This window comes from Scyliorhinus canicula, chromosome 11 (assembly GCF_902713615.1).
Source record: "Scyliorhinus canicula chromosome 11, sScyCan1.1, whole genome shotgun sequence".
Lineage (NCBI taxonomy): Eukaryota > Metazoa > Chordata > Chondrichthyes > Carcharhiniformes > Scyliorhinidae > Scyliorhinus > Scyliorhinus canicula.
In genome coordinates, this window is record NC_052156.1 from 25618153 (window position 1) to 25645809 (window position 27657).

The 27657-nt window shown below is 42.8% G+C and overlaps 1 protein-coding gene across 9 annotated transcripts in view; it reads left to right on the forward strand.

The window, feature by feature from the left end:
* Nucleotides 1-27657, forward strand: part of atp2b2 (ATPase plasma membrane Ca2+ transporting 2) — a 999595-nt gene that overhangs the window by 224397 nt on the left and 747541 nt on the right. For all 9 annotated transcript variants that reach the window (XM_038812615.1, XM_038812611.1, XM_038812620.1 and 6 more), the window contains exon 2: nucleotides 7411-7480. The gene's annotated coding sequence lies outside the window, so the exon portion shown is untranslated. The remainder of the gene's footprint in view (nucleotides 1-7410; nucleotides 7481-27657) is intronic.

Here is a 27657-nt window from a genome sequence, read left to right on the forward strand (position 1 = left end):
CCCTAAAAAGCAGACCGTTCAAAAATGCCCTGAATACAACCTTATGACATGTGAAAACAGTAATTACACTGAAAGTACAGTGGAACGCAAGCTTCTATTTTAATTGCATACCCAGCATACTTCCATATACACGGGAGGAAGGGAAACATAGTGAAAGTCTTGAAGGGATTATTAGTGCAGAAAGCACAAGGTTTACTTTCAGGAGAGGCAGAAAGGGTATTCCCACAGACCAGCAAATTTTAATTTTTGATTCTTCATTTGCCAGTATTTTAGAGTTTCACTGAAGGCAGTCAATGCATCTCCTTTCTTCTTAAAAAAAAAGGCGGGAACATTTGCTCAATTTTATTGAAAACCCATTTCTATCTATCTTTTTATTTTGCTCTATCAGACATCTGTGGAAGCCATTCATTACTATAGTATAATCTTAAGAGCTTGATTTTTTGATTTCCCAGCTGATCCCCTTTTGCATTTGGTGATATAGCTATGATGCAAAGCTAAATCCTCATGTCAAGTAGTAAGTTGGTAATGGTTTATGAAAATGCACTTTATATTTCATAATGGCATTTCTGTACTTCAGTACCTACACCATAGGCATAATCTTGAAAAAGTTGGATCCATCTAATGTGAACAGCTTTGCCATAAGGGAGTTTTATTTCTAAAGCAAACACAATATGAAGATACATAATATGAAGACAATTCATGCCTGATTAAATCTTTTAATTAAATGAATGTTTTCATCAGCAGGGAGCCTTATAAATCTCTTTGTGCTGTTATCTCCTGCCGGAAAAGCTATAAACTATTTTAGATTGGCAGCTACTCCTCGTGATATATTTTGTAGTAACTGATGCTTGCTTTCCAATCCCTTTTAGGCCTCTCTAAACCTTATCCCTGCTTCAGTCCCACAACTCTCCAAACCTTTATGCTCCTCTAATTCTGGTCCCTTGTATATGCATAAGTGATTCACCATTGATAGCTGTCCCTTCAACTGCCTGCACCCTTAGCTCTGGAATTCTCTCCTTAAATGCACAGTGATTAGCATTGTTGCTTCCCAGTGCCAGGGTCCCAGGTTCGATTCCAGCTTGGGTCACTGTCTGTCGCCGAGTCTGCACGTTCTCCCTGTGTCTGCGTGGGTTTCCTCCAGGTGCTCCGATTTCCTCCCACAAGTTCCGAAAGACGTGCTGTTAGGTAATTTGGACATTCTGAATTCTCCCTCCGTGTACCCGAACAGGAGCTGGAATGTGGCGACTAAGGGATTTTCACAGTAACTTCATTGCAGTGTTAATGTGAGCCTACTTGTGACAATAATAAAGTTTATTATTAAAAAATCTCTGCCTCTCAAGCTCTCGCTCTTCTTGTAGGAAAAGTCTTAATTTCTCCTTATGTCTCCTAAGAGCCCTATTTTGTTTGATAACAATTCTGTGAAATGCTTGTGTGAAAGATACTATAGAAATTAAACTTGTCATAAATTCATCTCCGTATTAGCAGCCTGGTTTTGTCCCGTTATCTTACACAGTCATGGAGTCATTGCGGCACAGAAGGAGGCAATTATATCCATGTCGGCTCACTGTAGTGCAGTACAGCCAGTCCCACTCCCCCCTCATCTAACCTCATAGCCCCGCAAATTAATTTCCCTGAAGTGCTTATCCAAATTCCTTTTGACATCATTAATCATTCCTGCTTCTGCCACCCTTGTAGGCAGCAGTCTCCAGGTCATTATCACTTGCTGTGGAAAAATTTGTGTTCCTTATTCGCTGCATCTTCTTCAGTACTCGCTGATATTGGGCAGAATTTTCTGCTCCCATCAGCAGCATAAATTGTGCTGGCAGTGGGGGCACTTGATTTGGTGGGAGGCAGAAAATCTGTTTCCCAATAGCGAGTCTGGAATGTGAAGTGATCCATTTTTCAAATCTGACATTGACTATGCAGTAAGTGAGGTCTCTTGAAGTGGGTGGAGGATCGTTTTTCAAGGGTGGAGACCAAGATCCGCACAAGTGACCGACTTGTAAGGATCCTCCTGTTAATCCCTCCTGTTAATCTCTGTCTGTTGCTTGTTTTTTCCTTTTAATTTCTGTTGTTCTGCTATTTCAATTGTTGCACCTGGGCAGTTAATGGGACCTATGCCTTTAAGATGGACTTCCTTAATTTAAAAAAACAAGGAACTCCAGCAGGATGTGCTGTTTGGTCTGACATCAGTGCTGGTACATCTTGATGGACTTGGCTGTCGGCCAATAGACCATTTCGAATTCTAGGCCTTATCTATGGATTGTGCTGATTGGTCAGGTTTCTCTCTGGAATGTTCCTTCCTTTGTGAGACTGTTAGCGCGATTTACCGGTTGTTCCCGCCGGCGGGATATTCCGGTCCCAAGCTGCCGCATGGGTCTTCTGTCGATGAGGGGTGCAGTCACCAGGAAATCCATTTGACAATGAGGGGGCAGTAAATCCTGCTGGTGGGCTGCCTCCGCTGCCGAAAAACAGGCGATGGGTTGGTTGGTAAATCCCACTCTGTGTTTCTGGTTTCGTTTCATTTTGAACTCAGAGCTGAAGGAGGCTCTTTGAGTTTCCTTCTCCCTGAAAGAGTAAAACTGTCTCAAACATCTCAGCTGGGGCTTTCTCCAGGTAAACGGATCTAGCCAGCTTTTCCTTTCTATTCAGCCTTTGAGTGTTTAATGCCTGAAGTCAGAACTGGAGGGAACTCTTAGGGTTGCTCTTCCTAAAAGGTTACCAGAACTCTCTAAGATCTCGTGGAAGCTGCTTCTCTGAAATTCTGTTTTCCCCAGTAATGCTAGATGTCATTCTGGTGAGTGTGGAAACAAGTTAAGTTTGAATTACAGACAGAAGCAGTGGAGAAAGTGAGATTGAGAACCTTAAGAATCAAACTGGTATTCTTTAAAGTGAAGGCCCAGGGTAATACAAGTAAAAATGACTTCCCCAGAGGAAACCCTACGGCCTGGGGGTTCTGACTGAATGCTGCTGCCGGAAGATCCTTGTTGGCAATCCAACCAGTGCTTACAATCACTCTACATCCTGGAAGTTCAGTCTGTTGCAATGACTTCAACATCCGAAGCAAGGACACTCATCTTCAATTTCATATTAATCCACTTATTATTTTTACCCCTCCCTCTGTGTGTGTCTATCTTGTGTGTGTTTGGGTGAGGGTGGGATTGTAAAAGGGAGGAGTAGTAGATTAACTGGCTATTATTCTATTATAATTATTGCATGTCTTATCTCTGTTTATATTATAAATAAACAGTTGTTGTGTTTTACTTACAAATCTGGTAAGTCATTGGAGCAGTCAAGGGCCAAAATCTCAGAGACTTTGTACAAATTATTGGTTAGTTCACTTGTGTTGGGACATGTGGGGTTGGAATCAACCGCACACTTGCCCAGGGTGCCGTAACAGACTAAAGGAACACCCAAAAGTGATGAGGCACCTGGATGTCAACCAAACTCATTTATGTTGCTCCTATGTTGTCCTTACTCAGGGGGTCTCATGACATCGAGATCCCAGCAAGGTGTTCAGCTGCCACTCAGTCTGTACCATTTGCCATCGACTGCAGCCTGAGGCACGGATGAAGGGAGATGGATGCCTCCAAGGGGCACAGCTGGTGGATGCCAGCGAACTCATGACTCCATCCTCCTGGGTGTATGGTCACGTCTGACAAGGACTCGTGTGGTTAGTCTTTCTTTTGCTGCCAATGCCATGGTCATTGTGCAGAGTCTCAAGGTTAATGGAGGAAAGTGAAACAATGCCAAATGGAGGCCTTCTGCACAGGGCTTTCGTCCAGATAAGAAGAGGGAAGGCCCATTTCAGAATGGCACAGGGCTACGAGGAGCAAGGGCCTGGGCAGCAAGACCTCAAAAAGGCCAAGATGCTGATCAACAGGGTGTATTGCAAAGGCACCGCATTGGCCCAAGCATGGATGTGTTACAGGCGGCGTTACTATCTGGAAATGAGCGAAAGTCAATGCAAGAGGTAAATTCATGTGTCCCGGAATGTGGCTACTCAAGTCTGCCAGCTTCTCCAGTATGAGCTGTGACCACAAGGGCTCCGGTGGAGTAATGTAAAGCTCCTGGCCCGCATTGAGCGAATGCCTGCTCTGGTGCCATTTGAATATAGTATCGGGACCTTCAACCCCATGAGGTAGTGGCAGGGTAGACTACAAATGACTTTTAAATCAAACTTGAAATCCTGAGAATATATTGTGTGCCATAAACAAAAAAAATCACAAAGAAAGTAAAAACAGTGAGAATTTTCAATTACCTAACATGTCCCAGGCTGGAGAGTGCAGTACAAATTGCTATGCAGTATCATCTTGGAATGTCTCATGAACCTGATTTGGGACCCAAATTAGATTATCTTTGGTTTATTTCTGAAACCTCAGCTTGGAACAATGCAGGTTAAGTTGCGCTCTTGACCAATCTTAAAAACAGAAAGCACGCGAGGGAGGGTTTCTGACAATCTGAGAGCACAGCAGGGGTCAATGACTGTATAAATAAAGCTGAATGAAGAAAGCAATTAATTTTTATAAAAATTTGAATCAGAGCTCTCCAGTAGGGACAGTAGTAAAAACATAAAACGCCTACTTGGGTGTTATTTTCAATACCTTGTTTGTACTTTCCTTGTGCACGATTTAACTGGAAAGAAATCTGTATCTGACTTTGGGCAGATGCAGCTCCGAGAAACAGCTCTCTATTTTTTTTGGCCCTGGGGAGTTTCTTTCTGCCGAGGCCGCATTAAGTCATTTCCTGCTGGCAAGCTGAAGCTTTTCGATCCCCCCCCCCCAACCTCGGGGAGGCCCTCGGGAACTCCACCTGGCAAGGCACCGTGGGCGTGATTCCTGGCAGTGCCAACCTGGCACCCAGGCAGCCTGGTACTGCCACCCTGGCAATGCCCCTGTCACCCTGACAGTGCTCCCCAGACAGTGCCAGGGTGCCCAGCTGGCAGTGCCAATGTGCCCAGGTGCCAGAGGGAATGCCAGTGTGCCACACTGTCCTGTCCCCTAACCACCTGGGGGTCTTTAATGGCCTGGGAGACATCCCCATGTTCCATTACAATTGGTCCGCGTTTGTGGAAACCAGTACTAAACGGCTGCTTGGCAAGGTCTCCCAGGCACGGCTGTTAGGTCCCGGACACCGGGGCAATCCCGCTAACGCATATTTAAATTAGCCTACTTGATCATTTCGATATGCTGATCTGGGTCGCATCCAGTGAGGGCGAGATCCTTATCGTGACGTCTCGCGAGACTCAGTTAAATCTGGCGAGGCGTTTCGAGTGTGGCAAATCCAGCGAGAGGCTTCTCGTGAGATTCAACGGCCCCGTCCCGACATCAAGTCGGGCACGACGAGGCTGTTAAATTGTGCCACTTGTGCTCTCTGTCGCTTCCAAATCTTTGGTTATCTTGTTATTGTTATTTCTTTGGTTCTTTATGATTTAATGTGGTTAAGACAGTATGGACCTGAAATTTGTGATGCATTACTGAGTGAATGCTTAGACGTTTGAATTAATGTTTGAATGCATAGATGATTACATGTTTTCTTGAAATTCCCCTTTCTGCTATTTTGGTGAGACATTAAACCATTTGTTTCAAACTGGTTTCAACACCTATGTAAGGATGTTGAGCATTTTCTCACTATTGACTCCCAGTGGAATTTCAGGCCTTGAGTGTCCAATCCCAGCTTCAGCCTCAGGTAGACCTTTTGGATTCTCTAACACAGCCGAATATCCATTCCTGGCGTACAAGGCATTTTCAGAAACCTCTATGGGAATCATCGTTAAATTGGTCTCTACATCATTTTAACATGTCACTTATTCTTGAAAGCTGATAGTTTTTCTCCATGACAGATTACCTGCTTGGTAACATAGAAATATAGAAATGGAATATTTCAAGCCAGGAATTTGTTTTAACCATAGAATTCCCACGATGTCATTTATATTTAGGTTTTAGTTGCATATGCGTCATCCTGCATGTTCAATTTGACTTCTAACCTGATTTGTACTGTAAGGAGATAAAAAAACCTCTTTTTGGCACACTGGAAAAATGCTGTTCCAACAAGGCTATTTGTTATTAGTCTTGTATATACGCTATCCTTAGGCAATAATAGTACTGGACCAAATTTCTTACCCTTTTATGCTGGGACAAACAGCACCATTAAGCATTAACGGAATCATGGAGATGAGTGATTCGGGCAATTAAGCCACAAGAACATTTTTCATTCGGCGTTGAATTGACCATTCATTCGCCAAGTTTAATTTGGCCTGATTATAGTCACACTGCATGCAGAAGTTTCAATAGAACCATAGAATTCCTGCAGTGCAGAAGGAGGCCGTTCGGCCCATCGAGTATGCACTGACACTCTGAAAGAGCACCTGACCTCGGCCCACTCCCCCGCCCTATCCCTGTAGCTCCAAAACCCCACCTAACCTGCACATCTTTGGACACTAAGGGTCAATTTAGCCTGGCCAATCCACCTAACCTGCACATCTTTCAACTTTGGGAGGAAATTGAAGCATCCGGAGCAAACCCACGCAGACACGGCGAGAACGTACAAATCCTTTGCTTGAGAAAATGTGTCTAAAAGGCGGCAGGTCCATCATCTGTTGTTTTTGTGAAAGGTTTGATGATGATCAGTTTGCAATGGAAGAGGATGAGTACGTGAATCTGTGCGACCTAAGCTGCCCCTCCCAAGATGCTGTTCCATCTTGTTGCATGTTGTGGACTTCGCTGTGTGCAAATAATGCTAAGTTGTTGAAGTGATGCAGCCAGAAAGATTAAAGGAACATGTTGGTGGGTGGTAGGATTACAACCTTGCTGTTAAATTGGTGGCAATGATGACCAAAAGGTCAAAGTAGGGCCATTGAAGTAGGGTGATAGAATTACAAACTTTATCCTCCTTCCTGAATACAGTAGGTGCTTGCAAAAATTGACACATGTGGAAAGCCACCCACCATGCAGTGAGTTACAGCCTCATGTGGCCATACTTGTCAGTAGCAAAAGAGAAAAAAATTAAGGACTACAGGGAGACGGATACAACATGAAGTTCCACTTGCACTGCCAGGAAAAACCTAAGGCAACATTTCGGCAGGATTTAGGAACTCAACCGCACACTGTAGAATCAGAACCACGACTAGGCACAGAACTAATAAAAGTTGTAGTTAAGAAGGAATGCTGAACCAATTTCATGCATTGTTCAACTTAAAGTTTGTCTAAATGAGCAGTTCGGTTATTTACCCTCAAAATATTGAATCTCCAGGCTGCTGTGCAATAAGCACCTTTTACTTTTACAGCTGTTAACGTTTTGCTACCATCCGTGGCAGGTAAATAGGAAGCTTCACTTTAATGTGGTTGATGTTACCTTTACTGCTGGTGTGTGCATGTCAACATTTCAATTTACTACTTTTTCTCATTTTAGGAACTTCACCAAGAGTGGCTTTGTTCACATTCAATCCCAAGATACCAATCTCACGTCCTACACTTCAATGGTAATTTTTTTCCACTTATGTTTTAACATCTCTGTCTTGATTAATTGCATATCTCTTTGTAAACTAATAGGTCTCAGTTCTTGCCCAAATAAGGGCAAGTACTCTTTCAGTAATTCAATGGGTACGGTAATATCTACCCATGAAGTTTGTATAAAATTGTTCTGGAAATATGCCCAGCAGCCTTTTTCCATGATGATCTTACACAGCCACAGCTGTATTCCTTGTACTTTCAGTATAAGTATTAACAAATGCTGTTGTATGTAAAATAAAGCATGTGCAGATTTAGCTTAAACGCATAAATAGCTGTGCAACAACAGCACTGAATTACATCCAGTAAGATGGTTATCAGTTTTGTTGCTACTGCTTTGATCTGAAAGACCAAATGTATCCAAATACACATTAAGGTCAGTTATTGCTTTAACTCTTTCCATACTAAGCTGCTTAATAAATTAGTTTCTAACATATATAACTTGGCATTTACTGACTGTTCTGCGGTTGTTGAACTCGATGGACTTGAAGCAGCAGATTGAAATTAGTCATGACAAGTCACTCACTTCAACCACTGAAGGTTATGTTGCCCAGCTGATGTTTAATACAGCACTTGTGTGAGTGAACGTATGCTTATCGATCTGGGTGTACATACTCTTCTTAAATTAAAAAAAGAATGCAAATACATAAAACAGTTCGGCTGGAATATGTTAAAGGCAGTTTTTCCAGAAGGGATTAAGATGCTGCCAAAAACGATGAGTGGTTTATTGACATTTTCTAAATACAAAAGGTGCCACAACCTCGAACCAATTTCCAACAAAACATCTGACAAAATATTCTACAAAAATACTCAAAATATTCTACCATGTCACCTGTGATGTTGTTCATGGTGAGTCAGATAATGTGCTCAGTAATAGAGAAGCATTTACATAATATCAGGGTGGCCATTACTCAGTAACTTCTCCACTGAACAGACTATAACTATTTGCTGATACCCTTTTTAAGATGGGCCACAGTCAGCCGCCGCTGGCCAACCACTCCTCAGGGGAAAATTCAGAGCGACTATTGCTCACTACCTCCAGCTCTCATTGGGTGATGTAGAAAAGCACTGCTTGGGCACTCCATATCCATCCTCAATAACTATCTCCCAAGGCAATTAGAAGGCCAGAGATGCTTCTTTAATCAGTTGGATGACTCATCACTGCTAATCAACAATCTCTTTTCAGTTGTCTGATACTTTTATAGCGAATAGACAGTGATGCTAAAATATGTTTGTTCAAACTTGCCCATATGATTTTTTTTCCTTGGGTTGCTTGTAGCATTACTCTGGAAATTAGTCTTACTCCTGTAAATTCCGGTATAACCTTAGTGGGCAAGCAATCTTTTATATAAAGCTTCAATAATTAAAAAGGATCTTGAAAAAATGGTATGCAAATATAAACCTGAATCTTCCAGCCATCTATGGAAGCTCATTCCTAATTTTAAAAATTCATTTATGGAATGTGAGCATCGCTGGCTAAGTCAGCATTTATTGCCCATCCCTAATTGCCCTTGAGGAAGGGGTGGTGAGCTGCCTGCTTGAACCGCTGCAGTCTATGGGAGGGAGTTCCAGGATTTTGAGGAGGGAGTTCCAGGATTTTGACCCAGCGACAGTGAAGGAAGTCAGGTTGGTGAGTGACTTGGGGGAAGGGGCAGGTTCATCATTCATCATTATTCAGGATTTATAGTTCACTGAATTTCACAACCCATCGCGTGCTGCGTGTGGAGGCCCAACATGTTCCATATGTATCTTACCTTGTGTTAATGTCAAACTGAAATGGAATGGGTGACAGTACAGAGTTTTGTTTTACATTTCATAAGTTAAAGATTACCCAACAGTGATATGAATGAATAAAATCTATTTTCCAGGAACAGACAAAAGCTGATTAAAAGTTTTTACTTATCTATTTAAAAACAATGGTGCCAATTCCAACCTGTGTTCCCGACTACAGGAGCAGGCCACTGTGTGGAATAATTGTCAAGTCTTTATGAGTGTGGCAGCAAATACCTGCAGAAGTTGAATTATTTTCGGAACTTAGAATTTCCATATGTAACTTCAGGGATAGTTAACGGACTGCATCATGAGAGCAAGACAGAGACTGAGCAATTAGTTTGGCTTTGTGATGGCTGCCAGATGCTAAATAGTCTGCATTTTAATGAATGGAAAATTCCTATAAAGAGATAAAGCAAAACATTTGACTTTAAGTGGGATATTTAAGCTGATTAAGGTTTTTTTGTGCTGTGGAGATCTTTGAGGTGGGTCTCTTCTAATCCTAGGCTAAGTGCAACACTGTTAAACATATAAATAGTTGAAAGTGTCGGTCATGGTTAATTATGTTGGTGGGATGCTCTTGGACTCATGGTTCTGGGTGACATGGCGAATGGCTATAGATGACAGTTCATCATAATGGTGTATTTTGTACTGAAATGCTGTTATTCTTTTGCATTTTGAATGGTGGTGATGTTCGGTTTTTAACTTTGCCTCATGCAATGAGGGACATTCTGCCCATCATATTCCTTACCATGCCCAAGTGGAATATATAATACTCAGAATGAAATTTCTGGGTTTTTTTTGTAAGTGTTTTTTTTCTTGGCTTTTTTAGTTACGCATTTAAAACATATTTGCATGGTGGCGCAGTGGGTTAGCACTGTGGCCTCACGGTGCTGAGGTCCCAGGTTCGATCCCGGCTCTTGGTCACTGTCTGTGTGGAGTTCACACATTCTCCCCGTGTTTACGTGGGTTTCGCCCCCACAACCCAAAGATGTGCAGGGTAGGTGGATTGGCCACGCTAAATTGCCTCTTAATTGGAAAAAATGAATTGTGTACTCTTAACTTTAAAAAATATATATATTTGCAGATGATTATCTTTCTCCCCCCCTCCATTTTTTTGTTCGGTGGAATTTCACCTGATTATTTTTAAACAAGAACTGAAATTTGAATTCTATTTGAAAGAGAAGCCAAAAGCATCCCCGAATTACGCAATAATTAAGTGGGCAGTGAGCCATCTGGACCAGGAAGGTGCTAGGTTCAATTCATGATCTCTGACTGATTAACTAATTTCGACTCAGCAAGTTGTCTGAGCAATTGGCCGCACTTTTCCAGTTGAGGGTGAGGACTCAATCAGCCAGAGTTCCTACTCTTGATCATTAACTGTAGAAATGCAATTCACCGGAGATGGAACAAGGACTGGATCAAACTTGACCGTGATGGCTCTGATGGATGAAAAGTCCAAAGATAAAGTCCCCATCATCCCAGATGACCATAGACTGCTTTCCCCTTTTGAGGTGGTTTAACCTGAGGATCACCACACCTCAGCCGGTATGGGAATTGAACCCGCGCAACTGGCCTTGACCTGCATCACCAACCAGCTGTCTAGCCCACTGAGCTACACCCGCCCCCAGTCTATTACTGCCTTGACCTATACAACCAGAATGACCACTTGGGCAGGGTTATGAGACAGCAGCTGCAATCCATGTTTTAATTGCTGCTTTTTGTGGAGGAAGAGTAGGGGGGTGGGGGGCGAAGGGTTGTTGAAAAGATTGATTAACATTGACAAATAGAGCTGTTTCAAACTCCAAACACAACTCGGATTAGGAGTGAGTCAGAGAAGCGGTAAGAATTTTCAGCTCAGTGAGTCACCTCTGCTGTAAATAACCAGAATTAAGTGTTCAGATTTACCATTTACCACAAAAAATATAAATAAAACTATTTCTTTCCTTTACTTTTGTCTCCCATTACAAATGCAGGAATATTTTGTTTGTTAGCCTGGCAATTATGTCAAAAGGGTGGAATTATGAAAAATTATTCCACTCTTAAGAGTCCACTTGAGTTTCATAAATAGAAATGTGCTCTTCAATATATGTCTGTGCGATTTTTGTCTGAACCCTACTTTGGGCACTTACATTGTGGTAATTTTCATAATTTGACTGTATACAGTTCCTGAGTACCTCATTACATTAGCCAAATATTAACTATTGACCTGACCTGTTCAAAGTCTAGATTCCTCATGTAAATTAACATGGTTAGAGCTTTACTAAAATCCTGACAAGATAATATATTTAAATTATGTTTCTGACTTTTTAAAAACAATATGGACATTGGTAACATTATTACTTCTGTTTGTTATATTGATAGTAAGAAATACTCCTTGATGCTGTTTGTATTTCATTTTGCTCTGTTTATAGCGCTGGTCTTCGCACAGCAGATCATTATATTTTAGTGTCTCCTGTCCATATTATCATCAGTGCAAGATTTCCTCACTAAACCATGGAGAGTGGACTGGCGAGTCCTGTTTAATTTATTGCATTAAATGAACATAGATTCCAAATTCCACTTCAAAGACTTGAACCAATGATGCAGGCTGACATCTCAATGCAGTACTCGGGCACTGCTGCATTGAAGGTGGTGGAGCTTTTGAATGGGATACTAAACCCTCTTGGATGCAAAAGCAGGATCCAATTTTTAAAGATCAGAAAGATGGGCAGCACGGTGGCGCAGTGGTTAGCACTGCTACATCACGGCGCCGAGGTCCCAGGTTCGATTCTGGCTTTGGGTTACTGGCCGTGTGTGTAGTTTGCATATTCTCCCTGTGTTTGCGTGGGTTTCGCCCCCACAAGCCAAAGATGTGCAGGGTAGGTGGATTGGCCATGCTAAATTACCCCTTAATTGGAAAAAAATGAATTGGGTACTCTAAATTTATTTAAAAAAAGATCAGAAAGACTTCTTGGCCAATTATCATTCTTCAACCAACATCGCTAAAACAGATAATCTGATAATTTGTTTAAATTTTTTGTGCAAATTGCCTGCCATATTCCTTTACATTACAACAGTAATTACACTCCAAAAGTACCTATTTGGCTGTAAAATGTTTTGGAATGTTCTGATGTGATTTTAAAAGGCGCAAAAGGCTAAGTTTTTCCTTTCACATGTCTCATGCCGATGTCACCAATTCTGGCACGTCAGAGGCTGCTCAAAGAAGCAACTTACTCTTAGCCATGGCCTTTAACTTTTAAAAATTTATTTTGATGCATATTATAAGAAATTTAGTGAAGTCAAATAACTTCTGTGGGAAATAACTTTATGCTGAATATTATATGAGCATCCTGACATGTTATTATTCACCTATGCCTGCCTGATTAGGGACCAAGCAAAAATAATAGTGAATCAAGCTTTAAGGCATGTGGATTCATAAGATTCATGTGCATCTCAGTCCTGGGACCGCAATCGGCAGCCTTCTGTTTGGGAAGAAAGCATTATGTTTTGCTGGATTTTCAATAAGGTTTTCTTTTGTAACATGCATTGCTGAATGTTTGTAGTTGTGTGCCAATTGTAAATAATACCTCAATTTCATTGTTTTCTTGAGTTTACGCTACACCTGTTGAATTCAAACGTGGAGTCGATTAGGGGCTGGTTTAGCACAGTGGACTAAATAGCTGGCTTATAATACAGAACAAGGCCAGCAGCGCGGGTTCAATTCCCGTACCGGCCTCCCTGAACAGACGGCGGAATATGGCGACTAGGGGCTTTTTGAAGCCTACTTGTGGCAATAAGTATTATTATTTAAGTAAATGTGGTTGAGGATAAAATATTAAAAAACCTAAATGTCTTGCAACAGCGATAACCTGTACTTTTATTGGCATTCATGTAATAAGACATCTCAAGTTGCTTCACACGCAAGTCAGCAACTAAAATTTGACACCGAGCTACATAAGGAGATATTAGGGCAAACGTGGCCAAATCGATAGGTTTCAAAGAGCATCTTAAAGAGGAAAGAGTGATACACATGAGCTAGGAGCAGGAGTAGGCCTCTCAAGCCTGCTCCGTCATTTGATAAGATCATGGCTGATTTGATTATAAGTTCAACCCCACAATAGGGGAGCATGGAGTTAGGCACTCTGTAGAGTAAACGGGATCGCCTCCTGTGCAAGGATGAGCCTGCAGCAGTTTAAGGTGGTGCACAGGGTACATATGACTCGGGCGAGAATAAGTGGATTCTTTCAGGAGATAGCAGATGAGTTTGAGAGGTATGGGCAGGGGCCAGCGAATTACGAGCACATGTTTTAGGGTTGCGAAAAATTGGGAAGATTCTAGGCGGGAGTGTTCGCGGTCTTAGCCAGGATAGTGGAGGAGGAGGTGGACCCTTTGGTGGCAATATTTGGGGTTTCGGAGAAGCCATAGCCCATGGAGAGGAGGAAGGCCGATGTCGTGGCCTTCGCCTCTCTGATTGCATGGCTGCAAATTCTACTCGAATGGCGGTCGGCATCGCCACTGGGGGTAGCGGCTTGGTTGGGTGACCTGTGGTCTGAGAAGATAAAATATGAATTAAGGGGCACTGCAGAGGGGTTTGAGAAAAGGTGGGGTATGTTTGTGACCGTGTTTGAGGGTGACCACGGGGCTGGGATCGAACTCGGGTCCTTGGCGCTGTGACTCCGTTTCCACTGCATTTTTGAGGGAGAGAGTTCCAGAAATGCACGATCTCCTGAGAGAAAAAACTTCCCCTCATCTCTCTCTTAAATGAGTGACCCCTTATTTTTAAACTGTGGCCCCTATTCTAGATTCTCTGACAAGAGAAACAGGAGGATGTTTCTACTGACAAGGAAATATCCTCTCCGCATCCACCCTGTCAATATCCCTCAGCATTTGTAATGGTTTCAATCAAGTTGCTTCTTACTCCTCTAAACTCGAGTTGATACAATCATAACCTCTCCAACCTTTCCTCATAAGACAACCCGTCCATTCCTGGTATTAGTCTGGTAAACCTTCTCTGAACTGCTTCTAATGCATTTACATCTTTCCTTAAATAAGGTGACCAATACTGTACACAGTATTCCGAATGTGGCCTCATCAATGCCCTGTACAACTGAAGCATAACCTCCCTAATTTTGTAATCAGTTCACCTCACGATAAATTATAACGTTCTATTAGCTTTCCTAATAACTTGCTGCACCTCTATACTAGTTAGAAATGTGGTGATGTTTAAGGAGGGAATTACAGAGCTTTGGGCTTTGGCAGCTGAAGGCAGTCTCTAACGATGGATCAAATTAAAATCAGGAATGCACAAGATGCCAGAATTAGAAGAGCATAGATATCTCAGAGGGCTGTGGGGCTGGTGAAGATTACAGAGATAGGGATGGTTGAGACCGCAGAGAGATTGGAAAACAGGGCAAAAGTTTTAAAGTCAATGCATTATTTTATTGCCTGTCAATATAGGTATGCGAGCACAAGGTTGATGGGTGAATGAGGCTTGGCGTGAATTGGGACATTGACAACATCAGGATTTTGGGTTACCTCAGGTTTCCGGAGGGTGGAATACATAGGAATATATTAATTAGGAGCTTAAGTGAGCAATTGAACCCTTCGAGCCTGCTCCGCCATTCAATCAGATCATGGCTGATCTCTTCCTGGTCTAATCCACCTCCACACCTCTTCCCCATATCCCTTAAACCCATTTTCCAACAGAAACATAGGTATCTCCTCCTTGAAACCATTTAATAACTTAGATTCTATCACACTATGGGGCAGCGAGTTCCACAAATTCGCCACCCTCTGCGAGAAGTATTTCCTACTCATCTCAGTTCTAAATCTATCGCCTCTCAACCTATATCTGCAACCTCTTGTTCTAGATTGCCCTTCAAGGGGGAACATTTGGTCTAGGTTTACTTTATCAATCCCTTTTAGTATTTCATACACCTTGATCAGATTTTGAATCTGCATTCCATTTCGATAATAATTTGATAATAGTTTGCCTTTCATTTTTTCGGCCAAAATGGATAACCTCCCACTTATCTCCGTTAAACTCCACCTGCCAAATGTTGGCCCCATCTCCTAGCCTATCGATATCTGTCTGTAAAATCTTTATCTCCTCTTCATTGGCTGCTTTCCCACCTATTTTAGTATCATCCCCAAATTTTGCTATGTTCATAAGATATAGGAGCAGAATTAGGCCATTTGACCATCGAGTCTGCCCCGTCATTCAATTATGGCTGCTATGTTACTCATCCATTACCTACAATGCTACAGACCAAGAGCTGGATGGCGAAATCAGCCAGAGCATCTCCTGAATTAGGAAGTAAGAGTAGGCAATTTCGCCTCCCCAGCCTAAATACCTTCAATGTGATCATGACTGATCCCATCATGTTCTCAACTCCACTGTTCTGCCCATTCTCCATAAACCTTCAACCCACTGACAATTAAAAAATCTGTCAAACAATTAAAAAATCTGTCAAACTCCTCCTTAAATTTGCTCATTGTCCCAGCATCCATGGCGCTCTGGGGTAGCGAATTCCACAGATTCACATCCCTTTGGGAGAAGTAGTTTCTTCTCAAATCTGTTTTAAATTTGCTACCTCCTTATTCTAAGATGATGACCTCTCGTTTTAGAATGCCCCCAAGAGCAAGCATTCGCTCCACGTCTACTTTATCCATATATTTTAGTATCTTGTACGCCTCAATTAGATCTCCCCTCATTGGAATCTCCGAAATGGAATCGGTGGCTAAGGAATGGAATTTGTGGCGAAGACCAAAAACAGTGGCTTCACGTCCCAATACTTAAAGGCAGGAAATTTCAGCTCCTCTAGTTCTGGATGCCAAAAAAGCAGCCTGTTAATTTAGGGATGGTGGAGGAGTTGAGAGAGGTGGTGATGAGGTAGAGCTGGGTGTCGCCTGTGTACATGTGAAAATTGATGCTGCGTTTTTAGATGGTGTTGAATGGTGTCGTCGATAGACAAGTCTGTAAATGAAGAGGATGAGTTTAGAATTACATTCAATCATTGTACAAATATATATTCAATCATTGTTTAAATATAAATTACTCTTATCAGAAGGGAATCAGTTTTTTAATGAAGGTTATTCGAAGGACAAACGGGCCTTCACATGTTCAATCAAGTAAGATTTGATCACAAGAACTGGTCATTTTGGTTAAATCAATGAAGAGCTTTTCTTTTTAGGTAAGAAATTGGATCTGGCAACTTTTCAAAAGCTGGAAAACGAACCAATGATAAACGAATTATTGAATGAAAGTTTGCAGCAATATTGGGTGACTAGAGTAATACTAAAATTTAAAGCCACAAATTAATCATTGAGGCTAAGGCAAAAGTCTGCAGTGAAAACCATTTGGTTGTTTTGAGGTGGCAACAGCTGTGTTCAGTGAATGTGAGAAATCGGCCTCGTGATCAGTTTGAATCCTCTTAATTGAATGCAGTTTGCACATCATTATTTTTTGGAAACAATATCGTTAATTGTGGTACAGCATACATTACAGATTGACCTGAATTCGGGATCAACTTCATTTATTTCACCGTGCAATGAAGAATTATAACCTGGGAAACTCTGAATAATTATTCTGTTGTGTTCCTGTTTGATCTTTTTTAACATGAGAAATCTGGTTAATTGAACAGGATGGCACGCTATTTGTTGATGCTGCACTGATACTGAGTACATCCTTTACTTTTTATATCAAATAGTTTTCAAATTTGCTGTGAAAGTCCTTTGTATTTGAATTTTCTTTGAATAAATAAATGCTATTTTCTGCGATGATTTGGCGTAAATTTAACGCACGGTGGAATTTCCCCATATTTTTTTCAGAGTGTTGAGCTGTGACTGAAACCCAGCATGGAACTCTGCAGCTGCGCAGCCGATATGTTAGTCTGGATTTTGAGCCTCTCTGAAAAAGAAAGTTCAGGGGGCATGGTTCCTGTCGTCACTGATTCAAATGTATAGAAATCTATTAAAATTAGGTTCTCGCCCTTTGTGGGCGTGAACCTTGTTACGTCACCAGTGAGGGGTGTGGAAAATTGGGAATCAACATCTCTCCGTCGAGAATCTCGTTTCCTGATTCTCCCAAGACGAGTGGCCCGCCTCGCCGTTCTCACTGATGGCAGACGCATGTTTACAATGAACCCCACGGTACTTGGTGCAGAATGCACTGTTGCATATAAACTGGTGAGTATAATGAACACACAAAATTCTGGTCAAAACTCAGCAGGTCTGGCAGCATCTGTGGAGAGAGAAACAGAGTTAACATGCGGGATTGGATCGCCGGCTTCACAGGCGCCTTTTCACACCTCATGAAACAGCGCACCGTGCAATTACAAAGTGCTGGTGAGGATCATACAGCCAGCTGGAGGTGGGCTGGGTGGGCTAAACATGCTTTCAAAGCCGGGATTCTGAGATTGGGGCGCCGTTTTCAAAGGGTGCCCCGATCACAAAGTTGCATTTAAGACTACTTTCCCCCAAGCATCAGGGCACCCCTCCCTCACCACAACGCCAACATCAGGGCACCCTTCCACTACCACAGGGCCAGCATTGGGGCACCCAATCCACCTTGCAGGCATTGGGGCTTTCCCGTCTCCATGCCACCACACATAAGGGGAGTCCCCCCCCCCCCACCCCAATGGAGGATGGGCACTGCCCCTTCATGTGCCCACCTGACACTGCCCATCTGACTCTACCCCTAGCAGTGGGGGTGGGGGGGGGGCACTGCTGGCATGCCAGAGGGCAATGCCCAGCCTTGTCCCTCAACCTCCAGGGCCTTCAGGCATTCTATGAAAGCCAAATATCAGAACAAGTTACATATGGCCCCTTTGGATGGGAGTGGGGGATTTGGGACAAAAGAATTGGATTAACATAGGGAGTTGGGGTGGAGGAGAGAGTTCATGGTCTGATATGGGGATTGGGATTATTTGACCATAAATTCCTGAGATAGAGTTGGGTCAGGGGAATTTTAAGCAATTCTGCCCATCCTGGGCCATCGTCCTTTGTGGTGCACTGGGAGGCAATTACTAGTTTGTCCTAGTGTATTTATGTACGCATGAAGCATCAGAATCATGTGGCTGCTCAAAAGGGCTTTCCAACTTTCCTTGTATTCTGGTTTTATGGTGAGGGTTTATATTGGCATATCTCCTATCAGGGTTTCACATCAGTTTGGCATTTGTTCTGTAGACATTTCACCCACTTGTTTGATGTGAAGAGGATTGAACCGTGCAAAAGTGTGGGAAAGCAATTGCTGCCATTGAATAGTGACAGTTCCATTGACATTGTGATTTGTGCTGGCAATGAGCCTCCAATGGACAACCGCATTAGACACATGCCTGGATTACTACCCAGAATGAATGTCTGCAGGGCATGGGAGAATATATGCAGTAATGTGCCCCTCTGGTCACAATCCTGCCATCAATCACTTCTCTGAAAGAGGTGGAATATAAATTACCTATTGGGTGTTTGCAAGGATCCATGTGTAAAAGAGGAAATCCTTCATTGTGAACAAAATATAGTTTTAAAATTGATCTCTTACAGGTAAATGCTTTATGATCTGTAATAATAAATATATATGCTCTTGAGAGAATGTTTTCTTTTTGGGGCAGCATGGTAGCACAAGTGGCTGGTACTGTGGCTTCAGAGCTCCAGGGTCCCAGGGTTGATTCCCCGCTGGGTCACTGTCTGTGCGGAGGCTGCACATTCTCTCCGTGTTTGCGTGGGTTTCCTACAGGTGCTCCGGTTTCCTCCCACAGTCCAAAGACGTGCAGGTTAGGTGGATTGGCCATGATAAATTGCTGTTTGTGACCAAAAAGGATAGGAGGGGTTATTGGGTTACGGGGATAGGGTGGAAGTGAGGGCTTAAGTGGATCGGTGCAGACTCGATTGGCCAAATGGCCTCATTCTGCACTGTAGGTTCTATGTTCCTATGTTCCTAAACCAGCTGTTTCATTAGTTTGTAGGTGCTTGATATTTTTTGAGTGTCAAAACTAAAAGGTTTGGGGCTATTTTTATTCTTTTCATTGGATCTGCGCCTCATTGGCAAGGCCAGCATTTGTTGCCCAATCCTAATTGCCCTCGAACTGAGTGGCTTGTTCAGCTATTTCAGAGGGCAGTTTGTAGTCAACCATATTGCTGACAGTTGAAGAGTAGTCCAGGCAGTCCAGTGAAGAAGCAAAGAAGAAACATTTTCTCTTTCCTAAGATCTGCTCCCTCAGACAAATGCCTTTAAAACAGTAGCTTCTACTGGTGTCAGAGGCTTCCGCGAAAGCCCTCAACAGTTGAAAAGTCTTTAAATCCCCTGACATACTTTAAAATGTTAAGCATGCATTCAATTTCACAGAGAATACCTTTCACTCAAAATGTGATTGACAGCTTAATGGTTCAGGCACAGCTGCTGAGGGGATTTGTTGATTTATCTTTCCCTTCACACTTGAATGCATCTCAAGTACCCAGCTTTTATGCTAACCACAATGTTTATAAACACTCTTAATATGATTGACAGCTCCTGACTACATTAAAGCAGCTAAGTGGTTTCATAGAATCATAGAATTTACAGTGCTGAAGGAGGCTATTCGGCCCATCGAGTCTGCACCGGCCCTTACAAAGAGCACCCTACTGAAGCCCAAGTATCTACCCTATTCCCGTAACCCAGTAACCCCCACTTAACATTTTGTGGACACTAAGGGCAATTTAGCGTTGCCAATCCACCTAACCCGCACATCTTTGGACTGTGGGAGAAAACCGGAGCACCCGGAGGAAACCTACGGCCACATGGGGAGAACGTGCAGACTCCGCACAGACAGTGACCCAACCGGTAATCGAGCCTGGGACCCTGGAGCTGTAAAACAACTGTGCTAACCACTATGTTACCATGCTGCCCTCTTTTCCTCTTTTCACTTCCTCTTTTCAGTAGGGGGTCCCGGACTCAACGCATCAACCATGGCCTGAGCCCACCGAACCCCCAGGACCTTTAGGGGGCCCCTCACTGCTGCCTGGCAGCAGCCGAGGGGCACATAACAAATGGGCTGGCCCCCTGGACCCACTTCACGTCAGGGCTGTGCTTGGTCAGACTTACACGAAAGCCCACCTGTTGGATTACCTGCTATGGTGGTTGGAGCAACATGTAGGGGAGGAGAATCAGGATTCAAGCCCATTGAGTGCATGCTAATACATGCAAGTCACGGTTTTAAATGTTTCCACTGGCGTGAGGCAGGTATTGCACTATGGCTGGAGCCGGGGGGAGCGGAGAACGGGAACGTGTCTGGCACCCAGCGTCAATTCCATTTTTATGCAACACCCCATTCTCCACCTTTGGTGGTCAACAAACACCTATCTATTTTAATCCCATTTTTTAGCACTTGGTCTGTAGCCATGTATGCTTTGGAGTTTCAAGTGCTCAACTCAAAGCTTCTTGAATGTTGTGAGGGTTCCCACCACGCTTACAGGTAGCGAGTTCTAGATTCCCACCATCCTCTGGGTGAAAAAGCTTTTCTTTAAATTCCCCCTATCCTGCTCCTTACCATAAATGTATGCCCTCAGGTTATTGACCCCTTTACTAAGGGGGGAAAGGTCTTTCCTGTCTACCTATGTCCCTCATCATTTTGTACACCTCAATCAAAACCCTCTCAGCCCTCTCTGCTCTAAGGAAGGCCAGGAAAGATATGCAACCTCACTAATAATGTTCTACTTTCTACATTTTCACCATTATTGGATTAATTCTGTTGCTCAAGTAACTTGCACTAAATGCACAGACCCCCTTTATCGATTAGCTCTGTAACAAGAAGCACAAATATTATTGTTTTCACACTCTAGTTTCCTCTGTAAATTTGTTACCAGCGCTCGGCAGCTATATGCTAAATAAATCCAGAATAAAAAGCTAATATCAGTAATGGGAACCAGAAAAAATGTCATAAAAACACAATTGGTTCACTAAAATCCTATGGGATTCTAAAATCTTATAAGTTTCCAACCTCTTCCATCGGACAGATGATACAAAATGTTGAGAACACACACCAATAAATTCAAAAGCAGCTTCTTCCCCGCTGTTACCAGACTCCTGAATGGCCCTCTTATAGCCTGAACTGATCCTTCTACACATCTTCTCTGCAGTTATAGCACTATATTCCATATGCATCACCCAATGTCTATGTTTATGTATTTATATTGTGTATTTTTCATATCTTCTATGTCATGTATGCAGAACAATAACTTTTCAGTGTACCTCAGTGCACATGACAATAAATCTAAGTCTAGGAAAGGTAACCTGCTGTTCTGCCCTGGGCTGGTCTATACATTGGGGTGGCACGGTAGCACAATGGTTAGCACAGTTGCTTCACAGTTCCAGGGTCCCAGGTTCAATTCCCGGCTTGGGTCACTGCCTGTGCAGATTCTGCACATACTCCCCGTGTCTGTGTGGGTTTATTCCGGATGCTCCGGTTTCCTCTCGCAGTCCAAAGATATGCAGGTTAGGTGGATTGGTCATGCTAAAATTGCCCTCGGTGCCCAAAAAGGTTAGATGGGGTTACTGGGTTATGGGGATAGGGTGGTGGTGTGGGCTTAGGTAGAGTGCTCTTTCCAAGAGCCGGTGCAAACCCAATGGGCTTAATGGCCTCCTTCTGCACTGTAAATTCTATGATTCTATATGTGATTTCACATCCACAGCAAACTCTTAATTTCCCTCTGAAATGACCACTCCGTTGTATTCAGCAAGGTGTTTTGGCACCGCCTTCTCAAGGGCAATTAGGAATGGGCAATAAATACTGCCTTTGCCAGTGATGTTGACATCGAATGCCACTCAAGTTTGAACCCTGATGTTCTTCTCACTTGGCAAAATAGTTGAGCATTGAGCTCAGCCTGTAGCACAGTAAAGTTCTCCATTGGTTGTCTGCATTATCTAATTTAAACGCATATTTTTTCAATTTATTACTAATTTAGTCAGTCAGTTCCAAACATATGTCCCAGAAATTCTATTTAGAACTTTGAACAGAAGTAGTTGATCTTGTGATCAAGCATTCAGAAGTTTGCAGTCAACTTTTATTCTCAGTTATGTTATTATCTTGCAAGATTGACTTTTAATTGTATTAATTTTGTGCCTGAATCATTGATGCAAGAACACTATTCAGTCACCAGCACTTCTTGTCTTTATCGAAATGCACAGTTGTCCCTTTAAGTTGCTTTAAACATTTTTACTGTCAATAGTTTTGCAGTTATATCAGTCCATAGGTCATGCAGCATATGCAGTTGTGATGACTGATGGGTGGTCTGCTCTTAGACCCGAATAAATGTTTTTGTGAATTGTCTCCTGGGAGCTGTGCGAAAAGTGGCCAATGTTAACTTTTGAGCCCAATTTTCCCTCTCCCATTTCTCATGATCTGGAGATTGGAATGTTCAGTCATGTGGAGGATTGTAAATCCAAAAGCAGTACTGTACCACTCTTGACACTGCAGTGTGCATAGAGCCTTGTATTATAACACGATCCTTAAGTTAAGTTTTCTATGAAAGTTAAACAGTTTGGCCCTAACTTCCTGGGTCTCCAGCGTTAGATTAGGGGGTAACACCACTGCTGCAACTGGGGAATCCCTGTTGGAACTTCCAAGGTAAGTGTTTACCTGGCAACTGTCCCGAAGTGCTAATTTCCTCTGGACAATTGCGCTGTGCTGGGAACCATCTGTCTGAAGTGATTTTAAATCACTAACTTCAGATGGTTCTGTAAATTTTACCCTGATAGTTGCTCGGTAAGAGTTAGAAGAAAAAAAAGCACTTTTAACTTCAGAGAGAGCCTTACATGGGACACCACCAACACCCCGACCCCGCCCACTGCCTCTGACCCGACCCTACAACACCCCCCCCCCCCCCAACCTAATGTCCGACCACCACACACCGCCCCCCCCCACCCCGGACCGGCCTGACCACCCCCCAACCCGACCCCTCCGAACCAACCAGGCCCTATGCTCAAACCGCCCTCCCATTCCCACTCGTACCAGCCCCCTCTCCCCCACCATGTAAGACCCCAACCCCGTGTCCAGATGCCCCCACCATGTCCGGGTGAGACAGATGCTTTACAATTTAAGCGCAGGCAAGTCGCTACAGAGTGCCAATCCGCTGCTGATTGCCAGCTTGATGAAGTCACGGGCCGGTGAATTAGAAAATTTGTACTTGTGCTTTTTCTCCCCAGTGCAAACGCTGTAACTATTTCTGAAAACAGCCCAAAGAATGTGCTCCATGTTATTTATTATGTTATGAATAAAATATGCATTGCATTCCAGGTAGTAATCCTTAAATATAAAAATGATAATACTCAGCAGTAGGTAGATAATGCTGCTTGATTGTCAGATTGGCAGCCATTTGACCATTAGACCACAGCTATTATCAGAAGCACATTTGTCTCTCCATCATCATAGATCTTCCTCATCTGCTCCAGTGATCAGCCTTCAAACAGTTCATGTCTGCATCTGCAGTTATTATAAAGAGCCTGCGTTGTTCCCTGGCCTCTTTACTCTGGTACAGACATCCTCACGAATTTTTCATTTTTCATTTCACTTGATGTTCTACTCTAAGTTTTATTCTTGATCTCCATCCGTACTTAACTCACTTTTCTCTGGCCTCTTCCCCCTCAAGTTTTTTTTACTGTTGCACAAAGTTCTCAATTGGCTTTTCATTGATAAGTATTAACAACGTTCATTCCATTCCAGACTATCTAATAGAAAAGTTTCAGGATTTGTAAGATCCTTTGGAAGAGGAGTTATTCTCGATTTGATTTGTTGTGTTTTTGGAAATTCATGCACCCTCCCTCATGTGATTGATTCTAACAGTGCGGGCTTGCATGGTGGAACACTTTTATTGGATTACCAGCTGTCTATATCTGTGAATAGCAGTCAGTTACACACCCTCACCTTCATGCTTTAATTGGACTTTGATCACCAATAGATCACACACACACAGTATCAGTATTTGTGTCAGATTTGATGAGCCACATGCTTTAAAACCTAATTATATTAATTCATATTCATAATCCCACAGCATTTTAATTTCTCCGATTAAAACCTCAGTGTATGTCTAATATAATACTCATTTTAAAATAATATGCTCATCATGATAGTTATACATTGGCTACGAACATGCAACACTGCAGTGATGTTGTTAGTGCTGCAATTCATTAAGTCCAACTCCATGATGACACGTGTTATTTGAATGAAAGACTGAAATATCAGCGCTTGCATATCTAACAACATAGCCGGTTACTAAATCATGGGCGGGATTCGCCAGTCGCCCAGCCGCGTGTTTCTCGGCGGCTTCTTGTTCGCTGGCGGCGAGATTCTATATTCCCGCTGTTTGTCAATGGAATTTCCCGTTGGAGCCACCCTATGTCACCGGGAAACCCAAGGATGGGGGGGGCCTTACCGGCCAGAACAGGGAATCTCAGCCCATAGTTACATTGGCGGCAACGCACTTAACTATACTTTAAATTCGATTTCTAGATTTATTCTTTGGGCTTATTTAATTTTTAATTTTATTTTCAAGGGTAATGTGGTACAATCTGGTCTTATGCTTATCCCATTGTTCCACAAGCCACTGAAGCAAAAGGAAAATGACCTGCTCCCATGGGGCCGCATATGCTGTTATTTTGTTTTAGACGTTGGAGAGGCACGAGAGTCAGTTAGGCTGAAATGCCCTGCAGCTTTCTACCCCGACACGTGGTGTGATTTCCTCTCTGGATAATAGAGACGGCAAACTCACAGCAACGTAATGTCCTCATCAAAATGCTCAGGCAGAGATGCACATCATTTTTATTTGTCAGAAGAGTTCAAGGCACTCCGAAGAAGAATAACCAAAAGGTTACTTCCTTGCAAAAGTCTTTCTATTACTCTTCCTCTTTCGAGAATGCTGTCAGTACCAATCATATCTCCTGTTACTATTTCTGTACTTGTTTATACAAACTGAAATCCAGATGTGGTGAATATACCACTGCAACTTTACCGCTGTACAGATATATGCGCAACATTTAAATGTTTTTTTTTTAATTGGGTTGTTCCTGCAATTGAGTCACTATCTGAATTCCCCTAATGTTTCTTTATAAAAAATATCTGTGCTAATTATGTAACCGGAAAAGGCGAATGGATCGCCATTGTAATTGCTTAGACTAAAACATAAAACGACAGGAGCACTACACCAGTCTATGCATGTTATTTTTATGATCCTGCTAATGCGGAGTCGGACTTCAACTCCTGTCTATTTCTTTAAGACCCTTTTTGCTAAGATCAAGTATGAGATCAGGTGCAATGCTTGTTCTTGTCAACTTGAATCTTGTTTGTCTCTTTTGTGTGTGTGTAGTTTCACTTATGCTGCTGATTCCAATAGAAACTCGGTTGCAAAACGCATTTGTTCTAATTTTTTTTCCAAGACCGTTTTTACCTAGTCCTTGGTTCTTTATTTTTCTTTGAAATTAAGTGACTGAAGCTCCTCCTAAATTCAACTTGGAGCCCATCGAGAAAAAGCTTTTTATTTAACTCAGCAAAAACTATTCAAAAAACCCAAATTCAACTTGTGATTACGCTATATATTGATCAAGATCACCCTTTGACCTATGAATTGCACATACTATTAATTGGATATATATTTTTTAAATTTAGTGTACCCAATTCACTTTTTCCAATTAAAGGGCAATTTTAGCATGGTCAATCCACCTACCCTCTGAAGTGTTGGATAGTGTAGGCTTGCGAGGTGAACATATACCACCAACACTGAGGAAGGTTCAACTCTATTTTATTAACTAACTATTAACTAATCGACATACGAGAACTGAGGGTTTAAACGATGCTAGTTTAAGCTAGAGACCTAAGCCTGTCTGAACCAGTTGAATCTCTCAGCACGTGGTGTGAGTCTGTGCTAGACTTGATGAGTTCTTGTTCTACTGAGAGGCAGCACCCAGAATGAGCGAGAACCGTGGTGCCATCTGCCTTTATAGTGTGTGTATTCTAACTGGTGATTGGCTGCGATGTTTGTGCATGTTGATTGGTCCCAGTGTATGTCCATCAGTATGTGCCTGCACCATGATATACTGGTGTATGTTATGACACCCTCCACATTGTTGGGTTGTGCAAACACGGGGAGAATGTGCAAACTCCACACGTGCAGTGACCCAGAGACGGGACCGAGCCTGGGACCTCGGCGCCATGAGGCAGCAATGCTACTCACTGCGCCACTGTGCTGCCCCCTATTTGGATATTTAATAATAAAGTTAATAATGAATTCTGTGAAAATATGTTTGCTGTCATCATTATTTCAGTTATGTGCCTTCCAGAACTGGCTGAATGGAAGGGTAATTCTAAATGGAACTATTTGAAATCCATAGAATTAATGCTCTACTTTTCCTCTTACTAACTATAATGAACATTCTGCAATGTAGAAGCTATTCTGATGTTGAAACTGGGTTGGATTTTATGCCCACCCTCTGGCCAGCGTATTTGATGTTGGGGGAGCTTGTAATATACAGTGGGTGGCCTTCCCACCTGTCCTGAGCTGTCACCTGCCTTACAGCGAGTGGGGAAAGACTCGGGCAGCATGCCCACCATGAGGCCTATTTAAGTCCTTAAGTGACCAATTAATGGTAACCAAAGTATTTCATTGTGCCTCTGCTGCTATTTTACCCATCAAAGGAAGACCCATGCCAGCTGGGCAGCGTGGCAGCTGGAAGGGCTGGAGTCGGGCAAGAGATGTGGGGGGAACTTCAATTGGCCATTGGAGTACACCCCTCTGCAAATTCATACAACACCTTTAACTCTTCCCCCATTCAATCTCGCACTCCACCCCTGCCTCGCACTCTCTCACTGAGGTCTTCTATCTATGCCCTGTTGATGCCCTGGATATTCGCTTCCAGGACTGCATGTAGTCCCAACAGTGGCCACCATTTGAACCTGGCGCTAGTGCTTTCTAAGGTGGGACCGCCTCCACAAATGGGGGTGGAAGACCTGACTGTAGACAATTAGCACAGCTTCCAGCAAATAATGGCTGAGGAGCAGCTGGTTTCTTAGTGGGCCCGATACCAACTGACTTTTTGGGGGCACAGGGAATATGTTCCCCGTAAAATCCAGTCCATTATTTCTGGAAAAGGCATTGTTCCATTATGTTGCTGGTGGCCTCCATCCCGAACCCGGTAGGTTCTTTACACAGAGCGTGGTGGATATGTGGAATGCACTGCCAGCAGAGGTGGTGGAGTCAGAGTCATTAGGGACATTTAAGCGACTCTTGGACAGACACATGGACGGGGTGTAGGTTAGGTTGATCTTAGATTAGGATAAATGGTCGGCATAACATTGTGGGCTGAAAGGTCTGTACTGCTGTACTGTTCTATGTATGCCGCAACTGTACATAATGACCTTGATCAAATTATACCGAA